General features: G+C 39.6%; 1 protein-coding gene across 3 annotated transcripts in view; it reads right to left on the minus strand.

The window, feature by feature from the left end:
- NLGN1 (neuroligin 1) overlaps positions 1–12913 on the minus strand; it is a 380357-nt gene that overhangs the window by 314778 nt on the left and 52666 nt on the right. The window contains exon 2 of one of the 3 annotated variants that reach the window (XM_085588009.1): positions 11794–11883. The exons of the other annotated variants lie outside the window; for them this stretch is intronic. The gene's annotated coding sequence lies outside the window, so the exon portion shown is untranslated. The remainder of the gene's footprint in view (positions 1–11793; positions 11884–12913) is intronic. 3 annotated transcript variants of the gene reach the window in all.

The following is a 12913-nucleotide window of genomic DNA, read 5'->3' on the forward strand; positions in this document are numbered from 1 at the left end:
TTTAGATTGCCCAGATTGCCAGATCTTTAATGAAATTATAATGCCTGCCTATGAGCTGCTGTAGTTAGCTGTAACTGCTGAGTTATTGCCATTCATTTGGTTGAGCCTTGCCAAAATGAGCCACTTAAAGAGGCCATCCCTCTTCAGAGAGCATCTTCACAAAGACACAGGGCCCTGACAGTCCTTCAGGCACTCCAAACATGGTCATCTTTTGCTTTCTTCAGCATTGTTCTTTTGTACTAAAACAAATACATTAAAAAAAGTACAGCTCTTTGTTGCATGGCAAAGGGCTCACTTGAGACTGGTCAGAGTTTCACAGATAAAGAGTCAAGAAAATTATCAGCACTAGTCTGAGTGCTCTGACCTTAAGTACATCTAAGCCCACAGAAGTCCCCAATGCTGCCATCCCCTCACCACCACCTCTGCTGCTCTTCAGCACTCAGGGACCCCCATTCCCTTCCTCCCACCCACGATGGGAGCCGTGAGATTTGTCATCTGATGGGATTTGTATTCTGACATCATGCAGGTTGTCCTCAGTGACATTCACTTTTTATCATTAGCACCCTGCGCTGGGATGTTTAATTGGCTATGTTGTATCTCTGCACTGTAGATTTATTTTGCATTTTCATTTAATTAACAGCCATGACCACTGGCCTGATGGATGGTAAAGCATTCTGTGAAGTAGAATCCTACTGGATTAAAAGCTTTGCTGGAATGTTTCAAACACCCATTCAGCCTGAACTTCTCAAAAGCAATTTTCTATTAAGTACTGCATTTCCAAAACACAGTGCTCAGAGACGTGGGAAGAGGAAGAAAACAGGACCCAAGGATGACACAAACCCTGCTCCTACAAACTCACCCCTCTCCAAGTGTTGACTGGATGCTCAGATGAGCACAATCCACCCATGGTTATTCTGAGATTCAGAATTTCAGGTTCTTCTGGGTGCTGTTAAAAGACAGATATTGATAAAAAAAGCCATTGCCAGTGTTCTTACTGGAACTTAATCAGTAGATTACAACACATTACAACACTGTGCTTGCCAGGGAACTCTGAATTAATTATAAAATCCATTTCCTTGTTTATGTGGCTGGGAATACATTTACAGAGGAGTTTTATGACTTTGTTCCTTCTCAAAATTTCAGTTATTATTTGAAGCCATAATCCAGCAGTACCTTGGTTTGCAGTGACCCAGTAGAGGAAACTATGGGGCTAGACTTTGTTTTTTTTAATTATGGAAAGCATTTAGACAGAGAGCTTTCTGTTCATACAGCGTGAAAAGCAACCCATTTCTAGTTTTTTAAATTAAATTTGTTGAAACCTAATGTTGAGTACATACTGTATTCCACTTCCAATGTGCTGAGTTTGAAAGCTCACAGGGACATTCCCTGATGGAGCTGCTGCTCTGAGTCACTATTACATGCAGTTTATTTTCATTTAGACTCAGCAAGCAAATGACAGAGAACCATGGGCCAACTTCATCACTCATGAGATGAAATGGAAGTCAGAGGATCCTCATCAGAGAGTGTTCTTCCCTAATACTTAAACTCAATAAAAAAAAAAAGAACATGTCACCTGGATTGTTAGAATTTGCAAGTGTAAGCAGTACAATTGCTCTCCACATGCTTTTGCTGTGGCATACCTTTTCCTTCTTCACCAGTCACTTTCCATAAGCAAGGAAAGCTTGAACTTCTGTGAATTAAGACTTGCTGGAACTTTGACACACTCTGTACTGACAGAGCATTTTAGGTCCTTATTTAAATCAGTCAGTAATAAGATGACTGTGAAATACATCATGATTTTACTACCAGCCTCTCTTGGCATCTGTTTGCCTCCAGTTACGACTGCGCCGATAACTTGGTGACCGATATAATTAGCCTGGCTGTCATTATGGCTACTGGCCAAAAGAGCCAAAGATGTGCCTTAAATTTTCTTTTCAGATGCACCAAATAACATGATCCATTAATTAAAACTCAGGCAGTTGCAGTTAATTCCTGACAACTGAAAAAGATGCAATTTGAAAACATTCCTAAAGAGCAGTAAATCACTTCCAATCTGCTTTGTGTGAGCTGCATTTGAAAGAAGCTGGGGTGTGCTGGGGTTTGGGTGCTGGGTTGGGAGTTAGGGGTAGAACCAGGTGGAGATTTTGAGCAAACCCTTTTTATCTCTCTTGCCTTTAACTCTGCCTAATCCATCTTGATTTTTTTTATCACCAGGGCAGGGACAATCTTCCCATACCAAGGAGAAGGGGGCAGGCATGTAGGGATTCCCAAGGAGGAGAGGGAGGTCAGGAGGCAGCCACTGCCAGCCCCAGCTTGGCACTGACCCACGCAGCTGCCTGCAGGTGCAGCAGCAAATCCATGCTCCTGTAGGGAGCTGAGAGATCTCTGAAAGGGGCCAGACACCCCAGAGGGTCGTGTGGGACTGACTGGTTTTGTGGAGGAGTCAATATGAGGAGTGCTTATGAAATTCTGCCCAAATAAGCAATAAGAAATAATGGGAAGGCAGAAAAACACTCCTTAAAGGAAAAATTCCTGTATTTTGCAGGCATTTATCATCATCAGTGGTGATGGGAAGTCCAGGAGATAATATCAATATGAAAATATAATTGTACAAATATTGTAACACATTCACCTGCTTATCTTAGCAAGTCTTAAAGCTTGTCAAGTCTGGGAATCTGATTCACTGCACAAACGACACAAAATTGATATGTACAGGCAAGAACACACAGGCAAACAGGGGGAACAGAAATTGTCAAGGATCTCCAAGGCAAAGACACCTGAAGAGCTCATGAACTGAAGGACCCAGAGAAGCCCCTTCTCTAACTGGCAATGAGAGGGGCAATAATCCTTCTGAAAATACAATTACTTTTAAAAAAATAAACTGAAGGTAGATCAAATCACTTGTGATTTCTGAAAATCTCACTGTAGTGTGAGCTATTCTTTATAGCCCAATAATACTATTCCTGTAAAATCTAGCAGTCCAAACCATTTAATAGCAAGGCAACAACAACAAAATTCTTCATTGTAGCTGTGCAATGGGTTCATGTTAGGTTATGACAGATACCAGACACGAGATAGCATCATATCTACATGGTGAGGCACCCTGGAAAACTGGACACACCAACAGCACCCCTGCTCTGTGCAAAACATCTGCAGCTACCTCTGTCTGCTGTGTCAGGAAGCCTTAGCTGGCATCCATGTAGGCAGGCAAGGAAGAAAAAGAGAAAAAAGAAACAAACAGATAAAAAAAAAGAAATTAGAAAAAAACAAACAGAGAAAGAAACATCATTAAAGAAACTGCAGCAGCCTAGAAGACTATTATTTAATTGATGTCATAACCCAGGAGAGTGTGTGATCCTCTCTACACCATGGTCATGCCACAGGGTGCTCTCTACGTGGACTTTGAAACTGCAGCTGTTTTTTATAGCATGATCAGCTACACCCATCTGAAAGTTAAAACTATACAAATACTTTGTAATACTTATCTGTGGCTGAAGTGAAACCCACACCCAGAAAGACATGACTTTGAATTTTAATTTTCAAATTTCTAGGTCTTGATTGCAGAATACTACTTTTTATCCCCCCACACCTAGCATTTGCAGAATTTAATGAACAATGTCTCTAGCATTCAGAATTAGCACAATACAGCTTAGTCTCCTTCTGTGTGCCAAACTTTGGAATTTCCTTGCTGTAGAAAGTGAGCACAATGGTTCCCAAAAAGTAGTTTCTTAGGCAAGATGAAAGAGTTAATTAGTTTTCTATTTCTCAGGCTTCCTTTCCTATTCCAGACAACTAGAGCACCCAAATTTCCTATTTCTACTAATAATGGTGCTGTAAAATTTTTGCTGGCAAACGTTATTGTTTCAGCTGAGAAATTTATTCTTATAGATGAGAAAAAAAACTCCTGCAGCCCCCTCCGAGGTCTGTGCATCAGCCAGTAGAGGGTGCAGGAATTGTGGCTGCATTCCCCACACGCCTGAGCCGGCTGCTGCTGCTGCTCCAGCTTCTTTCTAAGGTGGGCAAATATAATAAAGCACCTAACGCTGTGTTATGGGTCATTTCAGTATTAAATAATGTGTACAAATTGAAAGGCATCTGTTTTTCTCAGCTCTTCTTTTCTCTGTTCACAGCTGTTCTCAGTGTTTACAGTGATGCTGGACTCGTGCTGCACACGTGAAATTCAGACTGCAAGCTCACATTGCAAACCTTAGAGATGTCTGGGTGATATTTTTCTCATCACAGGATTAAAAAAAAGGGTCATCTCCTATCAATAAAAAGTTTAATTTCTATTATTCAGACTTCAAGCAAATAAACTTCCACTGAAATAAACCAAAAGTGGGAATATTAGCTTGGGAAGGGGATGTCAGGTAGAGAGGGGTTAAAAGGCATTTGTGTGCAGAAGGAATGCTGCAGCAGCCCTTGTTAAATGCAGAATTATCCCAAAGCAGCTTTTCCTTCTTCCCCAGCCACCTGTGGGTTAGACACTCCAGGGTGGTGGGGCTGCTGGTGGGCAGTCCCAACTCCACAGAACTTTTCCATGTTTTTGTGTGTATATGGTACACATATTTTGTATATGGTTTGTCCATATTTTGCAGTGGGGCTGGCACAGATGTGGGTCAAACACCTGCAGGAGCCCATGAACACACCTGTTACATCCAGAGTTTCACATCTGCAATTCCACTGCAATGCCTGCGCTACCCAACTCTCTTAGAGTCTGCTAAGGCCAAAATAAAACACTGGGATTTAGGGGGGATTTAGGCCATGGGAATCTAAGGCCAGTGTTTCAATAAGCCTAAAACTCTATTAGAGTCAGCTCAGCACCAGAAGAATAAATGAAAACACAAGGTTGAACTTGGCAACTCTGAATCATAGAGGTGAGCAACTATCAAGGAATGATCACAGTGTAATAATCACAAGATACAGAGCATGAAAGGGTTTTTGACAGGTGAAAATGAACACATTTACACCACACGCAGCTAAAATTTGAGTCTAAAATGAAGGATATACTTTTCTTTTTGAGCAAGAATTTGTTGATCTAAAGACCAAAACAAAAATTCTTGTTTCTTCAGCGTGTACTACATAACTGACAACATCTTTCAGCATTGTCTGAGGTTTGATTGCAGGTTACCTTTCAAAGATTAGACAAGATAAATCACCCTGCATTAGCACACCTATCTGACAAAATGACATCTCAGAGTGGCTTGATAAAATATGATGGTAAATTTTACAGGTCAATAACCTCTGCCTGGTATGAGCAAAATCAGCGTTGTCCACTCCTTTCCTACAGAGCTATCAGCGGTTGAAACAACCAGCAACATCTCAAATGAAATGTCTCAAATCTCAGTACAGTCCCTGCAGCCATCCAGTTCATCAAAGTAAGAAACAAGCTGAGGAGAGCTCATGTTCAATGATGCTCTGAGGGAAAATGACTGCCTGGCATCAGCACTGGAAGTAGGATGTGGCTGACTGATGATTTCGGATTGGTTTTTTTGAAAATACAGGGTAAATTGAGTAATTTGAACCAATCATGGAATATATTGTGCAGCACAACATTCTTCTACCCTGCAGTCTCCCTTCTGGGAAATCTGGAGTGGTGGGGAGTACATTTATCAAGAAAATAATGACCCCAAACAGACTCCTTGAAGCCTAAGGTGGTTTTTTTTATAAGAGGACTCAAGGGAACTAATTAGGGGGAAATAGCTCCTCAATGTCCTGAGTGAACTCCCACTGAGAAAATAAACAATTTACTGATTCATGCAACTCCAGACATCCAAAGATAGTCATCTTTATGACATGTTTTTTTTTCAAATATAGAATATAAAATGTCATGCAGAGGCACTGTTTGACAATGGAAAGTGTATATATTTAGGGATAGACACTTTCCATCATTATTTGAATTTTTATCTTTGATTTGCAATTAAGATATACCAAAAAGGTGTATAGTACTGTATATAATTAAAAAATTAAGAAGTTGAGGTTAATTTCTTTCAATTTTTATAGCCTTTAACCAATTTCCTCTCCGTGCTGTTCCATTAATTCTTTGGAAAACAGGAGATGCAGGAGTTTTGGGTGCAGACAAACTGTCAATGAGCAAAGGTTCTAGAACCAGCTTTGGAAACATTCCATTCTGCAAATATGGAATCTCTTGGGTCTTGTCCCCAGGAGAGAAGGCCAAGTCTATTGATCAAGGAAGGAATACAGCCCTGAGAATGGAAAACAACAGCAGTTCATGTATTCCAAAGGTACAGACACCCAGAAGTAACGTGGAGTGTCAGAGGGAGGGCTGGCAGGACCCAAGGACAGCACATTAATATTTAGACTGAGCATCAGCAGAAATGTCCTGTCAGTGTGATGTGTGGAATCATCCTAAGGGAAGCTTGTTGCTGACAACCATCACTTTTCAGCATTTCAGGCTGGCAGCTCTGTTTCTACACCAAACATTTTCATCAGTCCTTTCACTTTATGGTAAACAAAAGGAAAATGCGTATAGTTGATACCATCAGTAATGGATCTATACTAAATAGGTTTGTGTTTTGAGAAGCTGAAATGGAAAGAAATGAAGTGAGATGGGGCCCCCAACATAAAACATGGACCTGTTGGAGTGAGGCCAGAGGAAAACACAAAGATGCTCTGAGGGTTGGAGTCCCTCTGCTCTGGAGCCAGGCTGGGACAGCTGGGAGTGTTCACCTGGAGAAGAAAAGCTCTGAGGAGGCCTTAAAGCCATTTCCAGTGCCTAAAGGAGCTACAAAAGAGGTGGAGAGGGACTTTGAACAAGGACATGGAGTGATAGGACAAGGGGAAATGACTTTAAGCTGACAGAAAGCAGGTTTATATTAGAGAGGAGGAAGAACTTTAGTGACAGGGTGGTGAGGCACTGGAACACGTCGCCCAAAGAAGCCCAAGGCCAGGTTTGGACAGGGCTTTGAGCAACCTGATCTAGTGGAAGGTGATCCTGCTATCTATCTACCCTGATACTCTACAAGTGCTCTTCTACCTTTCATAGAACTGTGGTTAAATCTGATGTGAACACCTTCTTCATGGGATCTTCCCAGACCCTCATGGTCTGCACAGTTATGAGTCACAATTTAAACCTCACAGTACTTCTGCTGTGGGGTTATTATCTTGCCCTGAGTGCATTTATTTCATAAAACATGGTGTAACTCAAATGCACACGGATTGCATGGATTACAAGTATGGGTTTGTTCATTAGTAATGCTCCTCTGCTGTAATTACAGCTAGAGCACCTTAGGGAATAAAGTTCTTAATTCTGAGTTTTTGGGAGGCACAGATTTGCTATTATGTTATCTGAACTGTCTGAAAGCACAACACTCATCTCACATGTAGTGGCCAAGCCACCAAACAAATGCTGTGAATGCAAATAATATCTGAGGGTCAGAAATCCATAAACTGCCAGTGGATGAAAGAGCAAGTTTTTACCCTCCCACTTTACCCTAAAGCTGCAAGTAGCATGTGCAAAGCAAGAAATGATGATTGCCTCTCAGCTGTGGTTTGATTGTGCTTCCACAAGGTGGAATAGAAGCTTATGATAATTAAGGATTAAACATAACTATGGCTAAAATTTCTCACATTTGTTAGGACAGTATCGATAAATTTTGAAAAAAAAATCTTTACATTTTTAATGTCTTAAAGCAACAGAATTATTAAGCAGGACACCAAGTATAATAAATCTTGTCCACATATTCTAGATTGTATTAGCTGCCATCATGATATCATGGTCTAAAAAGGATTATATGTAGTACAGGTCAGCACAAGATATTGCTGCAAATAAATTAACCTGGGCACAATGTTCGCCTAACAATGCCTTGGTGGAATAAGATAATGATGTGAAAGGGGGAAAACAATTATTCATCTCATGTTCTCTTTGTGTTTGGGGCCCATGAATAAAATTTTGGGTGAAAATTATTTGAGATCTACAAAATGTTGCCCATCAAATAAATGTTAGAATAAATTGTATCTGGCTTGTAAAAGAATTTTACTAGAAGGAAAATTTAGCGAGTTCATTCTGACTAGATATCACCCAAAAGAAGATTTATGTATTATAAGGTCTTGGTCATTGTATACTGGAGAAATGCAGTTGCATGAAACTTCCAATTTCACCCTCCTTTCTGGGCATTTCTCAGAAAAAGCCATCCAAACTAGCAGTCATTTTTATTTGATTTAAGCACAATTTGATGCCTGCTTAATATACACACAAGTAATAATTCAAGACAGCACAAAATGTGCATTTGACAGGCTTCCAAAAGACACCAATGTATTTTAACATTTTTGCATTTCCAGGCATAAATTCACAGGGGTCTCTCACAGGAAATGAAAAATTCTGTGCACTAGTATGTTCTCTACAGAATATTCATTTGTTCAGTGTTTTTAGCAGCATGTTCTTCATGCTTTATTTCCTGCAATGCTTATAGGATTGTGCTATTCAGACACCCTGTTGCTATTTACCTGTACTACACCATTACCACTCAAAACACTCAAAAACTGGGGATTTACAGGATTTTTCCACTGTACAGACTGTAATGATTATAACAGTCTACAGACTCCCTATAAAATATGACTGACAAAACTATACACTGGAGAGCAATGTTTAAATAATAATATACATACATAATGTCATTGTTATATTGATTTATATGGATGTGACATTACCTACACTTAATGTGAAAGAAAAAAAGAGAGTTAGTAAAAAGGAAAATCTAGTCATATAATTTATTCAATCAAGGGAAAAACTTAAACGAGTGTTGAACAACATGTATACATTGTTCTCCATCCCACACCTGCCTTCTGAAACATCCCCAAAGCAAGCATTTTATAAATAAAAGAGCAAACCAGCTCCTGGATCAAACTTCCTGCTATTCACAGAATGTTTGATCTGACTTGGCCAGAAAAAAACATTTCTCTAAACAAATCCCTCTAAATAAAACATCTTTTCCCTGAAACCTATCAGCTCATTATTGATTCTTTAAGAAATTTTGCATCATTAACAGTGAAGGGTACTTTCAAGATATTCATGAACTTGTTAGTGAAGGAGGATTAAAACCTATCTTAGCCAATGCTGGAAGTTTTTGGAGGTACATAAATTTACCAGCTGCAGAAGAAAAAAGGTAGCAACACATTTCCTATACATACAGCTTGTTAAATTCATAATAAAATTCTTGAGTGCAAAAAAAAAAACCCACAAAACCAAGTAAAAGGCACTCTGACCAATCATTATTGCAAGCAACATGTGTTTCTCAAATTGTTTTTTGACTTAAATCAAACTGAGACCAGAGGACACCTGGAGGTGTCTGGCTCCTAATGAAAGAAACACATCTACTGAGACAAGATCAGATTTTGTATATTTGTTTTTCCTGTTGAAAATACACATTGTGTTTCCAATGATTCATAGTCCAAACTTCTCCCCTTCAGCTCTGGAGTGATGAAACGACCAGACTGAAAATAGGCTCCTGTTCAGACCCCAATGTCTTCAGTGGTTCCTCAGCCCATCTACAACACAGCTCTTTAAAGATGATGCTTGGTTCAAAATTATAATATTAAGTGAATTATAATGTAATCATCCTTACCCTCATCTAGATTTAGTATTTGATTGTTCCAAGACATAATTGTCTAAGGCAAGCAAAATGGGATGAAGACAGAAGAATGGTAAACTCAGAGGAGAAAATTTTTCTGCACTCCTTTTTTATAGAAAATGTAAATAATTTAGAACCTGTGTACCAAAGTTGCACCTCATTTTCTACTGTAAGTTATTATGTGCACGGGATAGTTTTTTATGCTGTATCAATTTTTAAATAGACTAAATTCCACAGATTATGCAACATACCAAAAATAAGACACCAGTTTCATGAAAGCCAGTGGCCTTAATGCAATAAAAACAGGCAGATAAAATGAAACTTAGCAGCTAAATAATATATTAAAATCAAATATCTGAAAAGAAGCAAAGTATTTACAATATTAGGATGCTATATCTTAATCTATAGTTATTCAGTATATCCAAAATATTAAATGGAGCATAGTAGTCTACCAGAAAAAGTCCAAGTCATGAGGAGAAGCAACAAACGCCTTCTCCTGGTAGTTTGATGCTTGGAATGATCTCAGGTCACTGCTAAAAACACTGAGTGAATCAAGAAGCAGAGAACTTCACATGTGAGCAGGAAGACAGACACGAAATGCTTGTCAGACGTCATGACAGAAACCTGAAACATTGCACAGCATCCAAATCCCAGCTCAATTCCAGAATCCAGGCACAGCCCCCTCCTGCAGGGCTTCCCAAGGACAAGGTCAGGAGCATTTGGCAAGTGAAGGTGGCCACTGACAGCCCCGACAGCCAAAGCACACAGGAAAAATGCTCCCTTTCTTCCAGCTTTAATCTGCCTAGGGAGGCAGCATGGCTGGGGATAAAGCCATGAAAGGGCATATAAAAACATCAGGACAGCTTCCACTCAGAGCCTGCAGGACTTTATTTTAATAGTTAAACAAGTACAAAAACCAGCTGATATTCTCCTTCGAAAGCTGCTGTGTGCCACTGACAGCTGAGATGATTTACAGGAGCCATCAGAAACTTCAGCCTGCTCCTCTTAACAGTTCATTTTTATTCAAGAAAACAAAGTAAAATGGGCTTCACATTAGGCTCTCCTGCTGTCTTAAATCATGAAATAATTGTGTTGAAATTCATCGTGACCTTGTGTTGTGCTTCTCTAAATATCTCAGAATTATTCTTCTAAAGTAAACCAAATCAAAGAAACCTATGCTCAAATAAAAAGAGCCTAATATTGATAACAAGCTTTCTTTTCCACTAACAGCCAGATCATTACCACTCCCAGGCTGATAATACCTGTAAATTAAAACATCCAGTGACATTTAAGCAAGTGGAGAGTTGACAGAAATACCCATCAAGCCCTCCTTGCAAGGTTAAAAGAAGACCTTCAAGAGAAAAGAAATTTGATTGGTGATACATTTCCCAGGTCGAGAGGGGCTTCATATTGTGCCCTAGTGTATTACTTCATTATATCATTTATATGCTTCTGCTCTAGCATCAGTCATCACTAACGACCCAGCCCTTCCTCATCCTTCACACAGCACTCATCAGAACTGGCTCCTCTCAACATTTCTGTCCCTTTTTGACCAAGGTACTGGTTGCCATCTCAATTCATTACCATCAAAACGTGTCAGCTACAGAATTAGCTGCAGAAAAGGAAGATTAGATTCCCAAAAGCAGAATTCTGGTCCCTTCAGCAGGGAGCTGAGCAGTGCCACTACCAGATTGCAGAGGTCCTCACCTCTCAGGCTGTGCTGCTGGTTATGAGCAGCTGCTCTGAAGCTCCACCGGTGGAATTGGCTTGCAGCTACCTTTCCCTTTCCATCCAAAATGCAAGAAAACTTCTTTTTAGTATTCTCCATCTGCAAGCCTGTCATTGCTTTACTCAGCAGAAGTCTAAATGCCCTGTGCTGCCTAACACAGGTCTTTGTAGGAGAAGGATAGAGGGGCTTAGAGAGGTCTCTGCTTCCTCCTTTCAGCACAGTGTGCCTTCCTAGGAGTGCTTTTGAATCTTTCATAGAATATCCACCTTAAAGTTGCCAAAACAAACCCTCTTCCACCTCGTCCAAGCCTCTCCCTGGTACAGGCTACAGTCTTAGCACAAAAAGTCTATTGGAACAGTCCAAAGCTGAAAGGACAGCTTAAATCTTCCCTTCAGCCTTGCAGCTCCATCCCAAAGGAGGACACAGCTATTCCTCAGCAATGTTTGCCAAGCCAAATGTGCTTTGTATTGCCAGTACCTGTCCTGTGCTTCAATCCAAAGAGTAATGCCACCATTCCAGAGCAATTGCCACAATCCGGAACAGCCGGTCATTATAAATCACAATGTCCTAATGAAGGATAAAAAGAAAAGGAACATTTATGTGGCAGACATATTTCACAGCACATTTACACTGGCATTTTTCAAGAGCTGAAAAGGTATATGGATAGAGGGTGAAAAAGGAGAAGGGAAATAAAGAACTATGATATACTCACAGGATGTCTGTTCTGAGCACAGACAAATTTCTAAAAACTTTTTAAAGGTCATAGTTACTAGAATTTACACTGAAAACTTGAATTTTTTTTTCCTTTTACCTTGTTGATCTTAACATGTCTTTCTCCTTTGTGACCTCATGCCATGCCAAAGCTAGTTATTAACTTTCTTAGGCTTGCTATTACTGTTCAGGAAGTAAAAATATTTATGATGCACTATAATACAGCAATAATTAATAACAATTTATTTCAAGAGTTTTCACTAGTGTGATCACTGACATGACATGCAGTGCAGAACACAACAAAATAATTATAATATTAGTAATAGAAATACAAAAAAGAGATGCAACCACCTGTATAGTTCAAGGAAGTGACATCTATTTTAAGGAGCTCTTGCTGGTTTTTAGCAGTGTTTAACCAGCATGAAAAGAAACCTCCTTTCATGTGGGCTTTGATGTCTGAAGGATTTTTATTGCCATGTAATTTTTTTAGTTCATTTCTCCTGTGCAATTCTGAAGGCTTCATTGTTACTAGTACTCTAGTATAAATTCAGTAATTGAGATCCTTAATTTTTAATCTGCTTGCTTGACCTTCATACCTTTAACTACAGAGAACCTCCATATCAGACATCACAACAGAAAATGCCATATAGTACTTAATGCCCTTTTAAAGGCTTCAAACATCTTAGTTTTTTTTCTTCTTTTTTTCTTTTCTTTTTTTTTTTTTTTTCCTTCCACTAGGGATTGCTCACACTTACAGCTGGTGAGGGATGAGCAGGTTAATGACAGGACCATAAAATAAAACTCCACTTAAAGTCAGAGTAAGCGTGGCAGCAAGTACCAGGATCTTCTGAAAACGTAAATGAGTCTGCCAAAATGGTTACATATG

The sequence above is a fragment of the Lonchura striata genome, chromosome 9, assembly GCF_050655825.1.
Source record: "Lonchura striata isolate lonStrDom1 chromosome 9, ASM5065582v1, whole genome shotgun sequence".
Lineage (NCBI taxonomy): Eukaryota > Metazoa > Chordata > Aves > Passeriformes > Estrildidae > Lonchura > Lonchura striata.